Source organism: Grammomys surdaster, unplaced genomic scaffold (genome assembly GCF_004785775.1).
Source record: "Grammomys surdaster isolate TR1022 unplaced genomic scaffold, NIH_TR_1.0 97, whole genome shotgun sequence".
NCBI classification, from domain to species: domain Eukaryota; kingdom Metazoa; phylum Chordata; class Mammalia; order Rodentia; family Muridae; genus Grammomys; species Grammomys surdaster.
The window spans coordinates 17,184,768-17,206,797 of record NW_021604576.1 but is presented as its reverse complement, the minus strand read 5'-3'; the positions used below and the strand labels follow the sequence as shown (position 1 = coordinate 17,206,797).

The window sequence follows — 22,030 nt, the reverse complement described above, 5'->3', positions numbered from 1 at the left end:
TCTCTCTCTCTCTCTCTCTCTCTCTCTCTCTCTCTCTCTCTCTCTCTCTCTCCATGTCTGTTATTGTACATACACCTGTTTTGTGTGTGTGTGCGCGCGTATGTGTGTGTGTATTCATGTATGTATTGTTTTATCTCCATAGGAACCTGGGACTCAGTAAATTAGGACAAATTGAAAGCCAGTGAGCCTCAGGAATCTAACTGTCTCTACCTGCCCAGTGCTGCCACACCCAACTATTTTTTTTTTTGCAAGGGTTCATTTTACAAGGGAACAGAGTTTGGGGACAGTCCCTATGTTTGTGTAGCAGTGCACTAGTGAGGCACCTACACAAACCCTACCTGGGCCTCCTCCCTTTTAGTTGTTTATTTTTTTCTTTTCTTTCCTCATATCCTCTGCATTTCTTAAATGCACCAAGTAGATTCTTAAAAAAATTAATAAATAGATATGAAAAAGTAATTACAGTTTATGAAACCATCAAAGGTGATGGACAGGGCTTAGAAGAAAGCCTAGTAAGTGAAGTGCTTGTCACACAAGCATGAGGATTTAAGTTTGCTCCTTGGACCCCACGTACAAAGTCTAGATGCAGTAGTGCGTGCCTGCAATCATAACACTGGGGAGGTCGAGGCAGGGGGATCTAGCTCAAATGGTGACTTTCAGGTTCAGTGAGAGACTCCCAACTCAAAAAATGTGGTAAAGAACAATGGAGGAAGACACTCAATGTAGACCTCTAGTCTATCTTCATGTGATCACATGTGCATGTGCACCTATTCACCCCCATGAACATACACACACATGCACGCACACACAATGCCTGCAATATGATAATGAAGATATTATTTAATCCATGCTTTGTGTTTGGTTATGGTTGGAGCTGAATTTTGGTTAACATCCAGCACTGTTCTATACCACACTAGGTCACAGAGGAGCCCAGGGCTCTGTGGCTGTGCTGTTAGTATGCTATGCAGCCCTGCCATTTCCGGTTCTGTACCTTTGAATGTATGATTCCACCCCTGCGCCTTGATAGTTGCATTTGTAAAGCAAGGTTACTGGTGGATTATACTTAGAGTAAGAGAAATACGACTGGGTACACGTGCCACCCAGGATAGCTGCTGATACATGGTAAATGGTGATTAAGTCACACAGAACACAGTTACTAAAAGAGTTTGTTTCTCCTACCAAAAGCAATATTGAGCTTTCCAGTCTCTTTGCATTATTTAAATATGTTCAAAGTAACACAGAGCTTGTTCTCAGTCCTTTGGGGATTTATATTTTTAGTAGAGGAGAAAGCTGGTATCGTAAGCAATCAGAGTTCCTGACACCTTTACTATGCCAAGACTCTTTCTCCATAAACGCAACCTGAGGCTTATGGATCAGAGGTGGGATCCAAAAGCGTGCTTCCTAGAAACAATGCCAGTGACTGCCTGGAATCTTCCCTCATTAGAAAACCACATGCAGACACAGCATCCCCCTGTGTCTTCAAGATTTGACTAATGGTAGCAAATTATTTACATGACTGTAGTTAGGCCAGGGAAGAATCTGATGAAACAAATGGAGAGTCCCTAACGAATGACAAAGATGTCTCTCAGGGTGGTGGCAGTTCTAAGATGGGAAACTGTAGAATATGTTGGTCTACAGCAGGATACTTGACATGACTTCATAGCGTCACAAGGAGACACACTGCCAGGCCTCACCCCAAGGTGGCCCTAGGTTACTCAGGCTCTTTGCTGCATTTCCTTCCTGTGTGGGGTTTTCTTGTGTTGGGCATTACAAAACCTTAGTGTGTGGGGCCAGAGTAAGTGACCTGTCAGTTGCAGGTGATGACTTAAGCGATTGCTAGGTCCCTGGGAGGAGCCTAGGGAACCGCCTGTAAACTAACAGACACTAGTGTCATACTGGAATGCCAACGAACAGGAAACAGGAAACAGGAACCAGAAAATGGAACGTGCCAGTAGTTTAGAGCAGGCTGTATAGCCCTGAAGTGGTTCTGTTTTTCCTAGCTCCCGATTATGCATATTAGGCATGTTTTCTAGTGTTGAAAATCTTGATCTCTAAATATATCAAGACGACTTGAGTTGTTTATTTTTCAAACACAAGGAGAAAAAACTACCCCCAAAGAAGAAAAATGGTAAATTGCTCAAATTTTAACTGTTTTTAACTTTTCTTTAGTGGGAGTAGATTTAAAATCTGTGAGGGAAAGTTCAATTTAAAGGAAAGCAGCATTAGAAAGCATGCAATTATGTAAGTAAGTGACTGTTTCCTCAATGATGGAAAAATTGAAAGCACGCAAAGTGAAACCGCCATGACTATTTTTTCAATAAAGTGTGTGGATGCTGTCAGCGTCACCCGGGCTCCTCCTAGCTGGGAGGCAGAACAGCTTCCTATGCCATCCTGGGATGGATTTAGTTTATCCGGGTGTTGGGTAAGCAGGGCACTATGGAGAAGGAACAACGTGTCAGACTCTGCACAGGGATTAAAATATGCAGATGCAGTTTGCATTATATCTGCTCCTGAGAATAGCAACAAAATAGAAACTATCAATAATATTTAATTTAATAGTATGACAGTAGATAGTATATGAAGTGATTTTCTTTTCTTTCTTTTTTTTTTTAACAGTTTTTCACTGTATTTAATTGGCATTTGTCATTGTGGGTCATTGTGGATTTTGTTGTTTGAAGACCTTTACTTCTGGGATGTACACCGTGCTTCTGGAATGTTCTGCAGCTAGCCTATAGTGATGCTGTGATTGGATCCTTGCAGTAGCCACCTTAAAGCATGCTGCCACTAGGACCTCAGGACAGTCCTGACCACTTCAACATAGTGGCCATCTAGAGGTGGCTTCCTCTGACTTCTGGGTTGCAGGAACTTCTTAATTGTAGGAATGTTGCTGATTCTTGTCTTAAATGCCTGCAGCAGATGGAAGTCGGACAGCACAGGAGCGCTGACTTCTTCAGTCATCAAAATGACTTCTAGCAGCTGTATGTCTGCCCAACTGAGTTGGTTGCCAACAAGAAAAGCCTCTCTGTGGTCTTTTAAAATCTTTTCAAACACTGGGAAATAATGGGTTTTGGCTTTTGTCACTATCAAAGCATAGCTTTCCTCTTTTTCCTGAAGGGCTTTAAATGGAGCCCCAATAATCATCATTATCATTAGGTCCTGGATGCCGTCAGCATACATGTCAATCCTGAGTCTCTCCTTCAGGTCCTTCCCATACAAGTTGTGCTTGGCAGCGAGGTAGCTGAGGATGGCCCTGGTCTGTGTCAGCAGCATCCCATCCATTTCAACCAAAGGGACTTGGCCAAAAAGCAGGTGTCCATTGTTTTTCAACTTCTCATATTGTTCTCTTGTCTCATGAAATTCTTCTTCAAACTCCACTCCAGCCGCAGCCAGCAGCCAACAGATCGACTCCATCTTTCCCCTGCCTTGAAAGTAGTAGAGCTTGGGTTTGGCTTCCATGATTCCTGGTTCAGCGTTGCTTTATTCTTGTAGGATTTTGTCTCTTGGCACTCTGGAAAGCAGCTGTTCATGAAGTGATTTTCTGCAGGTATCAAGTTTGACTGTGAGGAAGGCTGCAAGCCATTTAAGTTTTAGTCCTGTGGGAAACAGAATGCACATTAGTCCTTTGGTCCCTCAAGAATAGAGGTACCCAAATTTTCATTGTTGAATGTAAAGTGAATTTACATTAATTTTGGAGTCTAATTTTGAGCATTCTTCTTAGGCATCCATTTAGTGCCTTTCAGATGTTGGTATGTGAGAGACTTCTCACGTAAAGTTACTTTTGATTGAACCTAGAGAATGCCAAAATAAGAAGTGGAAATGTCCATGGAGTGTTGGGAAGTGTGTTTAAACACAGGAAGAATGAGTGTACTGGATCCTGGAAATGGGGGACAGAGCTCCCACGCCTGCGGATGAATATACATGGTGAGCACGCATGAACTCACCTACCTCTCAGAGGTAATTTTATACTGCATATGGGGATGCGGCACATAAAGAAACCAAATGAGGCAAAGAAAATCAGGCACAACTGTGAAGACACTGGAAAGGAACCGAACGGTAATTAAGTGAGATTTTCTCTGCTTTCTGTTTGGCACTAGTTTTATGGAATTAGCTTCCCAGGACTTGGGGTTTATAGGCATAAAGAGCTCTCAGTCTTTACAGTGCATAGCCTGTTTTGGTTTTGTTTTAAGATTTGGTGTTGTGTACTTTTGCACACTTTTCCAGAACACACCCGCATCCCATCATGGCTCAGTGTTCCCAACAATGCACCAGAGCCTTAGCACGACACGGTTGGTCAGTAGATAGGACTCTTCCTTACCACCATATATTAAATCCCAGAAGCACCCTGTACTCAATCCAGTGAGTGACTGTGCCCACAAGTCAGCTAGGAAGTAAATGTCAGGGACAGGTCTGCACTTCCCATGTTCCCTCTCATCCTCCCCACCCTCAGGAGAGTCTGCCTTCATCTCCAGCTTGGTAATTATTATTTCAATTTACATCTTATTCTTTTACTGAACATGAGAATGTAGCAAATATATAGAACATAATGAAAACTGTGAAGAAAGAAAATTGTGTACCCTTTTCATGGTTTAATGTTTATGTAAATGGAATAATCTATTATACTGAAATTCACGTTTTTGTTTGTACGGCTTGGTGTTCTGTTTCTGAAACTCATCTGCAAGTGTATGGTAGTTTTTGTTTATTCATTTTTCATCACGCACACATACAAAGCACTTTATGTTGTTTTCTTCAAGGGCGTTTGGGTTATTTCTTGGTTTTAGCTTTGTAAATACAGTTACTATGAGCAATGCTGACCATTGTGTTCTGGGCACACCTACGGGGATTTCTGTAGAAATCATCTCAACTTTAGCAAGTACCACTGAATTAACACCAAAACAGGTGACTACTAACCCATGTTCCTGCTGACAGACTGTGAATGATGGACTGTTCATGGTCTGTAGGTAGCAGGGGCTGTAAGCAGGGTGTTTACTAGTTTCTAACCTAAAGGTTACAAGCTTTTAAAAATATATAACATGCATTTTACATATTTATTTAGTCACGTATTTTGCATGTGCCTGTGTGCATGTGAGTTCTGTGGCACCTGTGTGGAGATCAGAGTATAATTTGACAAAGACAGTTTTCTTTTTCCTCTAAGTGGGTGGATCCCTGGGGTTGAACTCAGGTTGTTGACTTGGTGGTGGATGTCATTACCCACTGAGCAATCCTGCCAGTTCTGATGTTTTCCTGTGGTTTTGATTTTTACTCTTTTGTTATAATAGTTTGTTAATCATATGGTTTTATCTTTTTGGAACCCCTGTTTATCTATTTCTCCTGCTTACAATATATTGAATTATCTAATATATTGAATAAATCTAATGTAAACATTTCCATTTTAACCATCCAGTGACATTAGCACATCACAGTGCTGCTGACTATTCCCACTGATTATTTCCAGATCTTTTAAAAAATTTCTCTAAATGGGAACTCTGTAACCGATAGCAAATCCCCCACTTTTACTCCCCCATTATCACTCTTACATGAAGTCTGTCAATCGTCGATCCCAGATATTCATGTAACTAAAACCATATGATGTTTGTACTTAACACATTTTTAAGTTCACTCATGCACCAGACCATCACTATTTTTAAAAGGCTGAATAATATACCACTGAATATATATTCTATATTGTTCTTTTGTCCATTAAAGGACATTTTCTCAGGTTATTTCCTTTGTCAGATGTTCAGTTCTGCAAGTTCCAACTGCCCATTCTTTACAGCATGCTGTTTTTCTTTTTCATATTGAATTTTAGGATTTTTTTTTTAAAAAAAGATGTTTTAGATATTAAGCCCTTATCATATACACAATTTGTAAGTATTTTCTCTGATTTTATAGCTTGTCTTTCCTCTTTCTTTATGCTTGTCTTAGGGTTTCCATTGCTATGAAGAGATGCCATGGCCATTGCAATTCTTATAAAGGAAAACATTTAACTGGGGCTGGCTTACAGTTCTCAGAGGTTTAGTCCATTATTGTCATGATAGGAAATACAGCGGCATACAGGCAGACATGGTGCTGGAGAAGGAGCTGAGAATTCTGCATCTCCATCCACAGGCAAATGAGGGAGACTGCCCCACTAGGCTTAGTTTGAGCATATGAGATCTCAAGGCCCACCTCCACAGCAAACATATTTCCTCCAACAAGGCCATACCTACTCCAACAAAGCAAACCTCCTAATAGTGCCACTTCTTAGGGGCCAGCAGTCAAACAGTTGAGTCTATGGAGTCTATTCCTGTTTAAACTACCACAATAGTGATATTTGATGCAAACATTTTACATTCAATTAAATGCCCTTTCCTGTTTACTTGAGGGGTTACCTTTTTTCTTTTATCGATTTGAAGTATTTTCATAAATATATTGATTGATGGCATTCACTACAAGTACCTTCTTTAGTGATATGACATCATTCAGTCTTTTACATAATATTTTTGATGGGTGATAGTGCTGATTTTTGTCGTATTTTATCAATAATTTAGTTTATGGTTTGTATTTCATTTTTAGATGCTTACCTTGTTAATGGAAAGCACATTAATTTGTATTTTCAGGTCAGTGATGTCTTCTGATTTTGGATGTGGACCTTTTACTTGATTGATCCCTTCTTACTGTGTCTGGACCTGGGCAATATTGGGTACTACTGATGGATTCCAGGCATCACCACCTAGCAGGTGTCTTAGTCAATGTTCTAGTGCTATGAAGAGACACCATGACCATGGCAACTCTTATAAAGGAAAATCATTTAGTTGGGGGCTTGCTTACATTTTCAGATGGTTGTTCCATTGTCATTCTGATGGGGAGCATGGCAGCAAGCAGGCAGACTTTATGATGGAGGAAGTAGCTGAGAGTTCTACCCTTGGATCTACAGACAGCAGGAAGAGGGAAACACTGGGCCTGGCTTGCGTTTTAGAAACTGCAAACCCCACCTTCCAACAAGGCTACAGCTATTCCAATAAGGAGTAGTTAATGTTTCTAAAGTGGTACCATTCCCTAATAAACAGATATTAGAATATATGAGCCTATGGGGACTACTCCTCTTCAAACCAACATAACAGGCTGGTACCTGTTCATGCTGGTCCTCTTAACATGCTCTTCCTAGCTCCTGCTTTTCCAGAAGGGATCACTGACTGACCATCTACATCCTCAGTGCAGGCTTGTTGGCATTCATCAGAATCCCATTAAACCTTCTTCTCTTTCCCCAGGATGAATATAGACTTTTCTATATTTTATTTTCAACATAACTTCATTAGGAACCTGGGAGGTGGGAAATCAGACCTCTATTGGTCCATCTCAAAGACTTTCTTGAGTCTTGTCTAGTCCTTGGCCAGTTGTGCAGTCTCTTATGAGACACAGGGAGAAGGGCAACTTCCTTGGCTGAGTGAGAGATATTACAATGCCTACCCACAGGAGTGTTCTTTAAAAATTCTACATTATACTTAGAAACAACTGAGGACCAGGTGTCCAGCCTGATTCTTTTACCTTTGTATCTTCATCTGCTGTATTTGGGACACATGCTAAGTGGGCACTTAGTATTTGTTGAATAAATGACATAAATAAACATATGCCACCCCCCAAAAAAAATTCTACATTATGTTGTTTTAGGAATCTACATATCAAGCCATACTTAAAAAACAAAAACATCAAGCAGTCACATCTGACATTGTAGGAAGAAGGCAAATGGATAGTTTATTGTGTAGGTGTGAGAGGATAAAATGGGTCTTTGGTCCCTGTGACAATGGTGACAGGCAGAGAAAGGCTAACACCTGGCTTCATGTGTTCCTGTCAGTGGGGCGAGTCCTGCTCTACATGACTCAGTGTAGATATGGGATTTTAAAACTATTGTCACTCTTGGTAAATCTTCCCAGACATGGGGCGAGTGACTACAGAATATGTCACTGTGTAGAAGGGTTTAATTCACCATCAGTCCTGTTTCCACTGAGTAGAATTATCCAGGAATGTTCAGAGCACCAGTGGGATCCAATGCCCCCATCTCTGGTCTCCAGGTGCTGGCAAGCTTTACCCTCTGCTAAATCAGTCTGAAGGATCTACACTGCAAACGAACCTTTGCTACACACAGCTTCCCATAAATTTACTGCTGAATGGCAAATCCTTTCAACTTCACTCACGCCAGTGGCCCCTATGACTGGAGAAGAAAAAAGTATCAGATGAGGTTCAACAGCAGCAGCCTTGCTTGCCTCCCTGAGCCCCAGCCATATGATGCCCATGCCCCGGTTGCTGAGAGTCCATATCTTGTCTTGATTTTCATGCCACATAAGCAGCAAGCTCTCTTTATGTCAGTGGTTGGGAAGCAAGAATAGAACTTGTGTTATAGGTGTCCTGCCCTATGCTTTGTTTCTTTAAGCTTCCTAGCTCTCTTCTCCTACACCCACGTGAGGTAGACAAAGCAGGTGTTATTATTTATAATTTTTATATTAAAAAATCTATGGCTTAGCTATGACTAGGGGATGTCAAATATAGTTCACTACACTGCATCCAGTAAGATTTTTAAGTGTTATTTTATCTATTTTATGATTTCTAATATATTATAGCTTAATCTTTGAACAACCTCTAATAAAACATTTCAAGACACAGACTTGTCTTTTGAACTGCTACACTGAAGCGAATGAACATTTTTAAAGTTATAAGCATGTGCCTGTCCATTCCCTTTATGTTTTAGAACAGATATAACCATAAGGCATTGAGGAAGACATGGATGTTCCTTGATGCACAGGAAAGAACCACTCATACTCAAGGAGACATGGGACCATGTCTGGTTTCTTAGGAGTGATCTGTGGAGACAGGTGACCTGTGCAAGCAGTGGTGTGTTGGCAATACTAATATCATCAGAAAGACTGCCATTTGGCCTTTTTTTTTAAGATTTTATTTTTATCTGGTGTGTGTGTGTGTGTGTGTGTGTGTGTGTGTGTGTGTGTGGCCAAGGAGAGCAGAAGAGAATGTCAGATCCCCAGGGGCTGGATTTACAGGTGGTTATAAATGCTGCGAACCACCTTTGGGACCTTTGAAGGGAAGTGAGTACTGTTTAGCACCGAGCCATGACACCTTCCTCTTGTTTGACTTGTTTTCTTTTTCAATTTTTTTTTTTACTTATTCACTTTACATCCTGCTAATTGCCACCCACCACCACCTCCTCCCACAGTCCTTCCCCATCCCCCCTCTTCCTCTGAGAGGGTGGAGGCTCCCTTGGGTATCCCTCCACCTAGCACATCAAGTCTCTGTGGAGTTAGATGCATCCTCTTCCACTGAGGCCAGACAAGGCAGTCTAGCTAGAAGAACATATCCCATGTACAAGCCACATCTTTGGGGCTAGCCCCAGCTCCAGTTGTTGAAGGATCCATATGAAGACCAAGCTGCACATCTGCTACATATATGCTGTGGGGTGAGGCGTAGGTCCAGGCCATGTATGGTCTTTGGTTGGTGGTTCAGTCTCTGAGGGCCCCAAGAGTCCAGGGTATTAGACTCTGTTGTCTTCCTGTGGAGTTCCTATCCCCTTTGGCCCCACAGTCCTTCTCCTTGCTCTTCTATAAGAGTCCCCAAGCTCCATCCACTGTTTGGCTTTAGGTGTCTGCATCTGTCTGAGTCACCTGCTGGGTGGAGCCTCTCAGAGGACAGCCATGCTAGGCTTCTATTTGCAAGTATAACAATATCATTAATAGTGTTGGGAATTGGTGCTTGCCCATGAGATGGGGAGAGGGTATGGGGAGGGGACTGAGGAAGTTCAGGATCAGGTGTGGACAGGGGCAGAAGAGATAACCAGATGGCCATGAGAATGAATGAACATCTGCAACTGACAGGGGTGGAGAGGTGGGGGCCTAGGAAGTGAGAGACCTGGGATAAGGGAATCAATGGGGGTGACCTGAGCTTCGACTCATAGCATTGGTGATATAGAATCTGAAGAGGCCACCTCCTATAGCCAGGCAGGAACCCCAGCATGGCAATAGGATCACCAACCCACCCACAAAACTTTCAACCCCAAATCTGTCTTTTCTATGAGAAATGCAGGGTCAAAGGTATAGAGCTGAGTTTGACTATGTTTTAAAGATCTGTCTAAGACTTTCCTGTCTCCACATCAGAGTGTACCTGTGGGCTTTGTTGGGAAAACGCAGCTATAGACTGAGCTGGTACATCTTTTCAGACAATTGAAAAGGTGATGCTAATTCAGAGACCTCGGCAGTGGGATCTAGAGATCTATCATATTTAGGGTTGCTGCTATATTCCATTGAGCTTACACAGTTTCTCGGGTTGCTGTGAGATGGACTGAGCTATAATTTTGTGTTGACTTGGGATAAGAAATAGGGCAGTGGGGGAGGGGTGAGCTGCTTAGCCAGAAATGTGTAACCATGTTCATCGAGATCAGCCATCATCAGCATGTGCAACCCACCCCAGCAGCAAGCACCACTCAGGGCTTCAGAGGCCAGGACTACCCAAGTGACAGGACCAAGAGACCTCTGCCAATCAGGCCTCCTTCTGCAGCCATATCACTTGAGGACTCCCAATCTACTCTTTATAGCTGGGTGACATCTTCTCAAAGACATGACATAGGGTATCACGAATAAGGCTTGAGACTGTGTATCCTTTTCCAAATGAGACTTTATAAACACAACTTCGAACAAACTTAGATAAACATTTAATTTATGGAAGCTTCGGTTTTAGTTATCTGCATCTCACCGGCATTTGTTCAGTTCCTGGGGAGATGGAAATGTTCACCAGAGTAGTTTAGGTTCATGGAAGTGAATAGTTGGTTTTCTGGTATCAGAGTCTTCAGGATGTAGGACTCCACTTGCTGCAGTAGGGGAGGGAACTTCCATTGTGTGGATGAAGGGGTGAAGAGCTAGGCTGGAGGTCAGAGTGCAGGATAGTCCTGGAACCACAGAAGAACAGCCTTTTCTTTCCTTGTGTTTGTTTTTGCTCCTGCTTGCCTGAGAATTTGGCTTTTAACATAATGGACGGCATCAGCAGAAGTGCCTTCCTCCAGGAGGCTGTCCTGAGCTCACAGCACAGGCCTCCAGGGACCCCTTGGTTTCTTGATTTAATTCCTCAAGACCTTTTGTAGTTGCCCATGGTGTTCCCAGGCTTTCCAGAAGTGGTGCTATTAATCTCCCACCACCTAAACCCTCTGTATCCCCCTCAGCCAGAATAATTGGGAAGAAAATTATGTTCATGTTATTTCAGTTGGAGAACGTGCTAATAATTCAGGGACCTGTGCAGTGGGACTTAGAAATCTATTACTTTTAGGGTGAGTGCCATATCCCATTGACCTTGGGCAATTCCCCTAGTTACTGTGAAATGGATTGGGCCATATGATTTTAAATGTTGCCCTGTAGAGTTGTTTGATTTGCCTGTTCAGTTAAAACACAGGCGTCAAGTGTCTAATGCATGCTCTCCTCCTACTGGGATGTGATGCTGAAGACGAGCCGGGCTTTGCCTTCTGCTGCTGTTACATGGATGGAGAAGTTGAGAGAAGATATCAGACTGTGAGGCCACATTCCCTACAAAACCACAATAGAGACACTTGTCCCTTTCTGAGTCCAGGTGCTTTGCATAGTCACACTCTCACTTCCTGAATACCACTAACCAGCTCTGTAACCAGCCTAGTGGCCAGAGCTCAGAACAGTAGGGAAGCAAAGGCAAAAAATAAAAACATAAGCAACCAACATTTTAGCATCCTAAATGAGTCCAGCATAGCATCATGGGCCTTAACATTAATTTCATTTCTGTTAGCTTTGAACTTTGGACTGTTTTCCACTAGAGATTTTAATCTTCCTTGTCTAGGCACAATGCTATAACTTAGTACAACATATCACAAGAGTCCTTCAAATGGACAGAAATGAAGAGAAAAGTTTCAGGGCAGGAAGCTTTTTGGTGAAGAAAGGGTGTTCACAGGGATAAACAGAACACTGGCGAGTTTATGCCTTAATTGTATATGTAAGGGTATTTTTATACCCATTGCTCTGATGGGTATAAACATCACTCTGATATAGTGAGGTTCTCTAAGAGAGAAACCACATCTGCCATTCTTCAGTAGGCTCAGTGTAAGGAGAAGCATAGCATTTCTTGCTGTTTCATGAGGAACTTAGAAGAAAAGCAAACCCAATGTATAGCCCTATAGTGTATTTGTAAATCTGGCCTGCAATACATATTTACGTATTGCCTGGATTGTCACCTTTTACTGCCATGCATGTCTGAAGATGCCTCTATTTCAGAGACACACGCTCAGATGATTGGTGGAGGAAGGTGAGCACACTCTTGTCTGTGAGGGTACGTAGGCACATGTCTCACACCGCACAGGCATGCATTCACGAATGCATGTACACACACCAGAAGCCCAGACCCCAAACTCCTCAGCTTCTGACCATCTTTTTTCAGAATCTGTAGTATAATGATCTCTCAAAATAGAGCAAACACATCTAAAATATTCATGAATATCTCGTGTGGGAGAAAGCAAGCCCCTGAAGCTCAAACGCTGCATTTTCTGATAGTGTAGTTACGTTGTGTTTGTTTGTTTTGTTCTGTTCTTTTTTCTGTAGAGGGGTCAGCATTTACATATTAATTAGGATGGAGAAACAGCAGAGGCTTTATTTATTTCCTACAGTTGATATTCCTCTGCTTTCGAGCTCCGTATCGGAAAAGGGTAAAACTTGGATTTGTAAAGACAATTTTCTTTGATATTTGGTGTAAATATTCAGATGAAGTTCAAATGCCATCACTGTCCCCTCCTGAAGGATCTTGTCTGCTTTCTGAGATGGGCTCATCTGTAGTGGAAGGCCTTTGGCAGGAAGAGACTTTGCACCCTTGTCTTAGGGGGCTAACCTGGAACTCTTTGGGGCGCTGATCACTGGTGTGCTTGAATGAGACTTGCCCTACATAGTCTTTCTGTGGGTTATCCACGGGTGCTCATGGGTATCTCCACCCTAACCATTAGTTCTATAGTAAAAGCTTATGGGGCTTCCTGGCCGAGTCTCAAGGGTTCCCATGTGGCTTCTACTAACATTCAGCCAAGCCACGAGTTCTTCTGAGCAGAGTTCTGTTGAATCCATGTTCTAGAGCTGTCCCAGGGCTCCATGTTCGCACCAGCGTGCTGGAAGGCCTCAGGATTCCAAGCATGGAGCAAAGCTTCGTGTGACCAGGTAGATTTCCCCACAAAATTCTCACCACACAGTTGAAACTGATAAGGAGTGTTGTCATTGTCACAGGCTTTGTCCCCGGTTCTGGCTTGTTACCCTTGTTAATGGTTGCTTCATCTCCCTATCTCAAAACCAGGCCTCTGTAATTTCCTTTCTCTTTCTGCTAAGGTCAGCATCCCCCTGTTTAGGTGCCTGGCGCCTCCATGTATGGTAACAAAAGCATTTTAAAGCTGCTTTGTAGGAAAGTTTCCCACTTTTGCGTTCCAGTTGGAGAGGGCTCTTCTTTTGTGTGCTACTAAGCCTTTCATGTTAACAGTGAGACCGCCTCACTCTCCAGCCACAGCCACATCCCGTCCCCTGCGCTTACCACGGTGTCTGAAAGCATTAAGCTTTACTATTTTACTGTGGCTTTGTGCTCAGTCTTCAGAGTGGAGCGTGAGGCATTTCTTTGGGGTTGGAAATAATGATTTATTTGATGAAGGCCATTACGCTAAAGACAGTTTATGAAATATTCAGAGTGAGAGTGAATGTTGATAGGTGGTCCTCAGCTTGCTTTAAAAAAATAATAAAGTAACTACACTTGTGATGTAAATCCACTATAACATGTACAGTTTAGATTAGATACTAGAAGAATATTGTTATATTCTCATTCTAGCATCTTCTAACACACAATATAAAAAAATTGAAATTTAAGCATCTTGTCAGAAGAATGGCTTGCGCATAGTCTGTTGTCTCTAAAAGGCAGCTGGAGGGCTACTCACAGATTCCATTTGTCTAAGCTAGCAGGATGTTTCTAAGGGTCTAGCATCCAGTGCTGAGGCCTTAGCCTCAGGAAAGAATGGATAGTTGTCTAACAGGACATCTCTCTTGTGCACAGTGCTGTCCGCTAGGCATCTGCAAAATGGTGACACACACCACACCAGCTCTCACACCTGCACGGACACACAAAGCATGGGATAAGTTATCCGTCTGCCTATCCCGACTACCAGCAGTTTCTTACTACCATAATTTATATTCACACACTGCACACAGAGCCAGCTGGTTGTCATATCTCTGAGGGCCAATGTGCTTCAGCCAATAGATGGATGTGGTGTAGGTGGAGGTTGCAGATTTCAAAGTTTTTCATCAGAGTTGCATTGGAAGCACTGGTATGGATTTCCATATTCCCTTCCCTCATGCCCTCATGACTCTGTTCTCTCTTCATGGGGGGGGGGAATCAGTAGCACATTTCGCTCCCTTGCTCCATGCCTGTGTTTACTTTACAATGCCCCTTAAGTCGGAGCCTTCCTTAACTCTCCTCAGCTTCAGGAGGTTGCTTAGAATCTGGTTCTGTCAGCACTCCGCTGCTGGATAGGACCGTCTACCCTCACATGTTCTCTCATATTCTTGTCTCACTACTGTGGGACTGCATAAGGGTATCCTGGGTCATGGTTGAGCAGGTACTTAGAACCCCGAGATTCTCCGTGGAATTCTGCGTGAGAACCGGCAGGAGTTAGGTCCCTCCCATCATCTAGGATCCTGAAAAGCAGTCACATAGATCTCCATAGAGTCACATAGGCCAGGCTATAGGCCTCAGGCCCTAGAGATTTACATACTAATGAAGGCCAGAGGACAGAGCAAATTAAACATTCCTCCCCCAGATCCTCCCCCTTTCTCCCTCCCTATATAACTCGGGACTTCCCTGAGTTTTTGGGGGGGTACGCCTAGATCCATCTATTATCCGCCATGACAATAAACCTTTTTGGAACCAAGGACTTCCTCGTGTTACTGGGGCCTGCCACCACCAAGGCCCTCAGGCTGCTGGAACCATAGGATCTTCTTCCCTGATGTGGGACCCGCCACGGAGGCAGAAGCCTCTCCGTGGCTTGCGCCGCAGTGGAGGCCTTCTTAAATTTTCCCCACACACTACCAGCTCCATATTCATTTCCCTCAAATAACTTACACTTCTCCTATGCTTTTACTGTCTTTCCACAGTGCCCTACATTCAGAGAATAAAACACACATCCTGCCATCAGGCCATGCACAGCTAGACCCTCCCAGCTTTTACAATCTGTTCTCTACTGTTTGATCGCAATAAGGCACTCCAATCAAATTTAGAAATTGAAATTCAATTCCCAAGGTGACAGTTTTAAGATGTCTGGCCCTTTAGGAACCAATGAGGCTGTAAGGGCTGTTGCACCTTCATGGATGGCACCAGGAAATTGTTCATCCTAGCAGTCAGATAGCAGGTGTAGCCTGGCTTGATCCATCACTGGTTCTGCAGTTTAGGGTAGCCATCACCTTGTCCTTAGAGAAGAGTACAGTGAGTACTGAGACAGGGCGCTGAGGGGGACTAACTTCGTCCACACATGAAGAGCGTATCAATCAGAGCTGGTATACGCACTGGGAACTGAGTAAATGTTAGCTGTTTAAAACTCGACACAGTTAGCATGGTCCTCAGAAAACTGTTTAACTTCCTTTGAGAATAACATCAACCAGATAATGGAGTATGTTGTGTATACACACACACATACACATACACACACATGAGTTCACATGAGGAAACACTTATGCACATGGGTGTTCATAGGCATGAGTGATTAAGGACATGAGATAAAAAGTGCTTGGCCTTGTTCAAGTCTTTTTCATTAGTTTGAGTTAGGTACCAGAGTAATGGGGGAACTGACCGTAACTACTCTCCTAGTGTCTACAGAGACAACGAAATTTGCCATTTTCAGTACATATCATATTTATCCCTGTGTAGGACAAAAGGAAAGCATTCACATATGCAGTAGGAATAACCAGAGGGCAGCACTGGTGATGGGCAGAGGCTTCAGTTAAGATCCCAGTGTGTGCACCAACCAGGGAAAGACTGAGTTCAGTGTGGCTGACCTGTGGAGTGTGGGGGTGGGGGTGGCAGGGAGGCGAGAGACCTAACTTTAGTGTGAGTAAATATGAAACGTAAAATGTAGATCTTTCAAACAGGAGAAAATTGTCATTTTTTTTTTTTTTTTGCTTGTTCACTTGGTGTGTGTGTGTTTCCTGTTTCTAATCATGGCCTATTTCTTAATTTGCTTTTTAATGTTGTACTTCCCTGGGCATAGGCATGTACTTTGGAGACAATTGGTGTCCCTCATGGTGTTAGATGTTCTGTTCTATAAGTGGTCCACACAAGCTGTTCTTGTTTCCTTCTGTTGCTGTGATAAGACCTTTGGACCAATTGCAGCTTGGGAGAGGAAAGGGTTTATCTCAATGTAAGGTCATGGCCCACTATTGAGGGAAGTAAAGGTAGGAACTCAAGCAGGAGCCCAAGTAGAAAAACCTTAAACCATCGAGGAATGTTGCTTGCTGACTCACCGGCAGACTCATACTTAGTCTTTTTAAATTAACTAATTGATTAATTATTTTTCTCTTTTTCTTTACTTCACATCCTAATTGGAGCTTCCCATCCCTTCTCTCCTCCCAGCCCCCCTCCCCTCTCACCTCCCCTACCCCATTTTTTCTTCAGAAAAAGGGAGACCTCCCATGCAGTCCTGTACTACCTGCCTGGGGATGGTGCTACTCACAGTGGGCTGGACCTTTTACATCATTTGGCAACCCAAACGGTCCCCCACATGCCCATAGGCCAATATGATCCAGGCAATCCCTTGAGATTTCTTTTTCAGGCATTACTAGGCTGCGTTGAGAGTTGACTGCTAGGGATAGCTAGGATACAGGCCCAATCTCAAACTTCTCTGCCCTAGCTCAAGGCCCTGCTGTAGGCAGAAGGCAGTGCTGACCCTCAATGGTGACTCAGCACAGTAGTTGAATCCTCCTGGGGAGGCAGTATAAGCTTAGAAATGAATGTCTAATGCTCTGGGTCATGCTTCGTTGTCTGGTCAGCCTTTGTTTAAAAACATATATTCAAGAATAAGATTGTGAAGAATGGCATGCAGGTGGTCTTCTGACTTCATTTTTGAAATGTGATTCTTTTCTTACATTGTATGGATAAAGTATAGATACAGCTGGACACAGAGAGTGCCAAATCAGTGAGTCATTTGAGTCTCTTTGGGGGAGTTGGTTGGTTCCTTTCTTTCTTTCTCTCACAATTAAGAAAATTAAGCAAGGGAGATTAATTAAGCAAGGGTGATTCCTAATACATGGGGGAGAAAGATTTGCAAGCACTTGAAAGCATGGGTAAATAGAAAGCATTTTCTACTGAATGCATGCACCAATGTGTAAATTAATGCTTTCTATTTACCCATGCTTTCAAGGGGTTCTAAAACATACTCGTTTTATTATAAGAAAATTATATTATAGTGATTTAAATTAAAATCCTTCTTTTCTCTGGTATTGTTCAGACAAAGGAAGACTCCTTAATCTGTGTTTCTAACAAGAATGGGTGTGGTAACCATCCATACCTTTCTAGATAAATTCAACTTATCTGTATGATTTTAAGAACATGGGCATAGTTGGACTCAGTTTCCATGATGATTAATTTAATGTGTCAGCTTGACTGGGACACAAGATGCTCAGATTGCTGATTAAACATTATTTCTGAGTGTATCTGTGAAGATGTTTCTGGAAGAAATTAGCATTTGAACCAGTAGACTGAATAGAGCAGATGGTTCTTTTCAATGTAGAGGAATCATCCAAGATATGTCCCAAATAGGACCAAAAAAAATAGTAGAAGGTTGAATTAGTTCCTTGCTCAACTGCTTGAGGTGAGACATTGATCTTTTCCTGCCTTTAGCTCTCCTGTCTCTTAGTCCTTCAGAACCCCTAAAGGGAATTCTAAGGCCTCAGAATGATTGATTCTCCCAGTGATTCCATGTCTCCAGCTTACACACAGCAGATGCAGGACTTGCCAGCTTCCAGCATAGCAAGTGAAAGTGCATTCATACACATGCATTCATACATAGAGTCACAGCTGGCGAAGCATGGAACTAAGCAAGAATATGCCTCAACTCCCTAGAAGATAGGATTCTGATGTTTTATATAAGATTCTTCATGTTTGGGAAACTGGGCTTCAGAAATCTCACCATGAAAAGCTGAAGGTCCAACGGAGGTTCTGGCTTCTTGAGTTCTTATTAATGCTGTTAAAGATATCCTGAGTTTGCTAGCCTTATGACGGCTATGCCCTATGAGTTGAGTTTTTGGTGCTCTGGAAGTCACCTGAGATTGGATTGCACACTTCTTAAGCATTTGTTTCAAGTGTCCTGTAGAAACTTGTAGCTTCGTTATCTGTGAGTAGACTTTAATAACTTAATACCCTTTGTAGTCATAGGTCTCTGTTCAGTTATTGTATAACTAGGCAATTTTTGATGAGCTATAATTTCTAGGAATTTAATTTGCATAAAATTTCAAATTTATTAACATGCTTTTAAATTTTCTTTTCAAACTATTTCTGCCCAGTTTTCACCTCCAATATTTGGCTGTACTCTCACCAATATTTCCCGCTGAGAAGCTACAGCTTTATTTAAACTTTTCATAGGACCATCTTTTCTTTCTGATAATTTTTTCTGATTGTATCTTTTGTCTTTTATCCAGTTGATTTCTGCATTTCTCTTGTTTTAAGTCCTTTGAATTTATCATTACTACTATATTATTATTATTATTAATTATGTCTTTTCAGCCACCACTACTTTCTTTTTTTTTAATATTGAATTTTTTAATGTAAAAAAGACTAAGTCAATTTTTTAAAGCAAACATGCCATAACTATATGGCACTATTTCCATAATCAACACCCATAAAATGGCATCAGTACAAAAATTTAAGCAAAGACAATAGATTAGTAATTAGAACATCAGGTAATGTTGATTTTTAGGAAGAAGCTTAACAGATAAAAGAAGGAGCATATGACATAAATTCAAGTATGCAATTCAAATTTACAAATTATGAAAATTCTCCACTTTTATAGCTGGCTTCTTTTGAAGGGTTAAATTCTAGCCTCATTTTTTTTCATCAACAAGCCAATTGGACAAACTCATTTAACCAAGTTTACATCCTAGAATATGTAAGTAAACTGAAGACATTTATTCAGATGTGTAAGTTCTATTCATTTTCATCATCTCTGTGATCAGGTTGCAAAGGACATGCTTTTCTCTTTGCTTTTCCTAAGCCACTGCTTCCTGCTTCTTCAGGAATCTGGTTCTCTTTCTTAGAATCTTTAGGAGACAGACTGAAGAATTCCCCGATGCCTTTTTGCCACTTGGGAGTTGGGCGCACACAGACTGGGTTCCCTCCTGCATACTTATTTTCAGCTTTTCTCTACGAACTTGAGGAAGAATTGTTGACAAAGGAGGAGGAGCCAAGCACCTTCCTGGGGGCTTGAGAAGCCACCACTTTTCTGTAGGCTCCTGGGACGTAGTTTGCTTTGGTCCGCACCATGTTCACACAGGAAGAGACAACTTTTCACCGACTCCCCAACTGCAGATATCTCAAGTGGACAAGAACCCCACCACTACTTTCTAATAAAAGCATTATGCATTTGTTCCTAATTTCACTCGTTAAGTTTGATAATTCAATGCTAAGCATCTGCTGACTTCCACTCTTACTTAGTTTTGAAATCTAAATGCACGAGACTTTTGCAAGTTATTACTTGCCGTTGATTATTCTTAAATCAAGCTTATTTAAGTATAATTTACATACGGTAGAATCTACCTATTGAAGTGTATGGTTTGATGAGTTTTGACAAGTATATACAGTTGTGAATCTCGGACCAAATTTAAATACATTTTCATCACCCTGGAAAAATTTTCTCATGCCCTTTTGAGATTAATCTCTGAGTCTGTCCCCCAGTCAGCAACTCATCAGATTTCTGTCCCATAGGTGTGGTCTTGTTGTTGATTTTAATTTAATTTCATGGTGGACAGGGACCGTGAACTTTATAATTATGACGTTCTTGGTATTTGATGATATTTGCTTTTGACCTATTGTGTGGTTAAGAAGACAAAGCATCTTTGATCTTGGATGGCTATACACACAATGTATATAATGTTAAATGATCCTTAATGATCTATATTCTTCTAGGAATTAATTTTGCCAGTTAAATCAACACAGGTTCTCAGGTTCTCTTCTCTCCTTTCTCTACATTCACTATTAACTGTCTGGTCAGTTTAAGGCAGAGATGCTGAAACCTCTCACTGCTGTGGTTAAACTACCCACTGACCCTGGCGGTTTCAAGAGCTTCCCACATGTAGGTGTGATGCTTATGAGTTTGAAGTGGACAGCTCTTACTCAGCCTTTTATTTTAAATGTCTCGAAATCTTTGGGCTTTCTGTGATATTTTGGTAAAGATCTTTATTTTTCAGTCTGTTTTAATCATTTCGACCTTCAAACTAGACATTTTAGACCAACTGTTTTTGTTACAATTGCTTAATTTTTGGTGCTTTCTACATTTTTTTTTTCTGTTTCAAACATTATTTTCTCTGTTTGTCTTTGATCATTTGAGTTTTTTGTTACATTCATATCATTCCATACCTTGACCCTTTTTTTCTGGAAGTTCATACACTATTCTTATTTTGTGTAGTAATCCAAGATTGCAATATACCATTTAATTCAAAGAAGTTTGAGTTTAATATCAAGATCATCTCTTTAGATTGTAATTCTTCAAGCAAGATTACACTTCTCCTGAATTAACTGTTACTTCTATCTAAGTCTTAAGTTCTAGAATATGAAGTTCTATGTAAATTCTAGCTTACAATGTTTTATGTGCCTGGGTCACTACACACATTTAGTAGATAGTAGTATATCTTCCTATGTATGTAACCCTATCTTAAAGTTTTTTAACTTTAAAAATGAGGTGCGTATAAAATGACCAATGATAAATGGTAACAGAATACTTGTCACAGCAGACTGTCATAGCACTACCAGCATTGATAGTTTTGTCTGTTGAGTCCATTATTAAATAAAACAAGGATTATTTTGACATAAGCCTTGCTCTCATGAAGTAATCAATCTGATGATCAAGATGGCCACAGAATGCCTAATGACTCCTTTAGAGTTTGGGGATATTTGACAGGGAGGTGATTTAGTTCCCAGCTGGGGGCAGAGTGACATGGCTGGAGACTTCATTCTTTCTCTGGAATACTGCATAATTTAAAGTCTAGAAGTTATCTATCTCTGGAATTCCCCATTTAATGTTTTTGAGCTGCTTTTACAGTGGATACATAAAACAGGGCAGAGCAAGACCATTCATGAAGGTGGCTGTTGCACATGGTTATGGGATATGATTAACATCCTTGGATGCACAAAGCTATCAAATCAGTACCTTTCAACTTCCATGATAGCAGTTAAGGCTCAGGATTCACTTTGCTACAAAATACAGCTCCATCTTCATTCTCCCTGGGCTCCTCTAGAAGTACAGATCAATACATAGCAGCACACCTTACTTTACTTCCCTATCTCTTAAATTTTCCTCCACAATCCCCATCTGTTTGTATTAACTATGGGGCAATTTCCTTAGGTTTTTCTTTCAAATCATGCCTCATGCTTTAACCTCTGAGCTTTTCAAATGCCCAGACTTTGTGATTGCAAAAGTTTTAGTTCATAATTTGAAAGCCCATTCTTTAGGTGCCTGTGTCCATATAGCTTGCAAAAAGCAAGTTAGAAAAAAACAAACGAAGCCAGGCCTCATATTGGGCTACTGTGCTGGATTTTCAATTGCTCCCAAACTCACCCCGAACCCATGTATAAAATATAATTATGTAAAAATGTAAAATTGTCTTAGCTATCCATTTTAAGAGGAGTTTGCTATATTTGATGCCACATTTTAGATATTCCATGGCCATGTTACCTGGTATTCACTTTTTAAGCTTTTAAAAATCTTTTAAAAAGTGTATTTATTTAAAATTCTCACATGATAAATTTTAATCATACTTTCCGA

The 22,030-nt window shown here is 41.4% G+C and overlaps 2 pseudogenes; both read right to left on the bottom strand.

Moving 5' to 3' along the window:
- Positions 1 to 2,781: 2,781 nt before the first annotated feature.
- LOC114631696 lies at positions 2,782 to 3,477 on the bottom strand (annotated as a pseudogene).
- Positions 3,478 to 19,197: 15,720 nt separating this feature from the next.
- On the bottom strand, positions 19,198 to 19,533 carry LOC114631218 (annotated as a pseudogene).
- Positions 19,534 to 22,030: the final 2,497 nt, after the last annotated feature.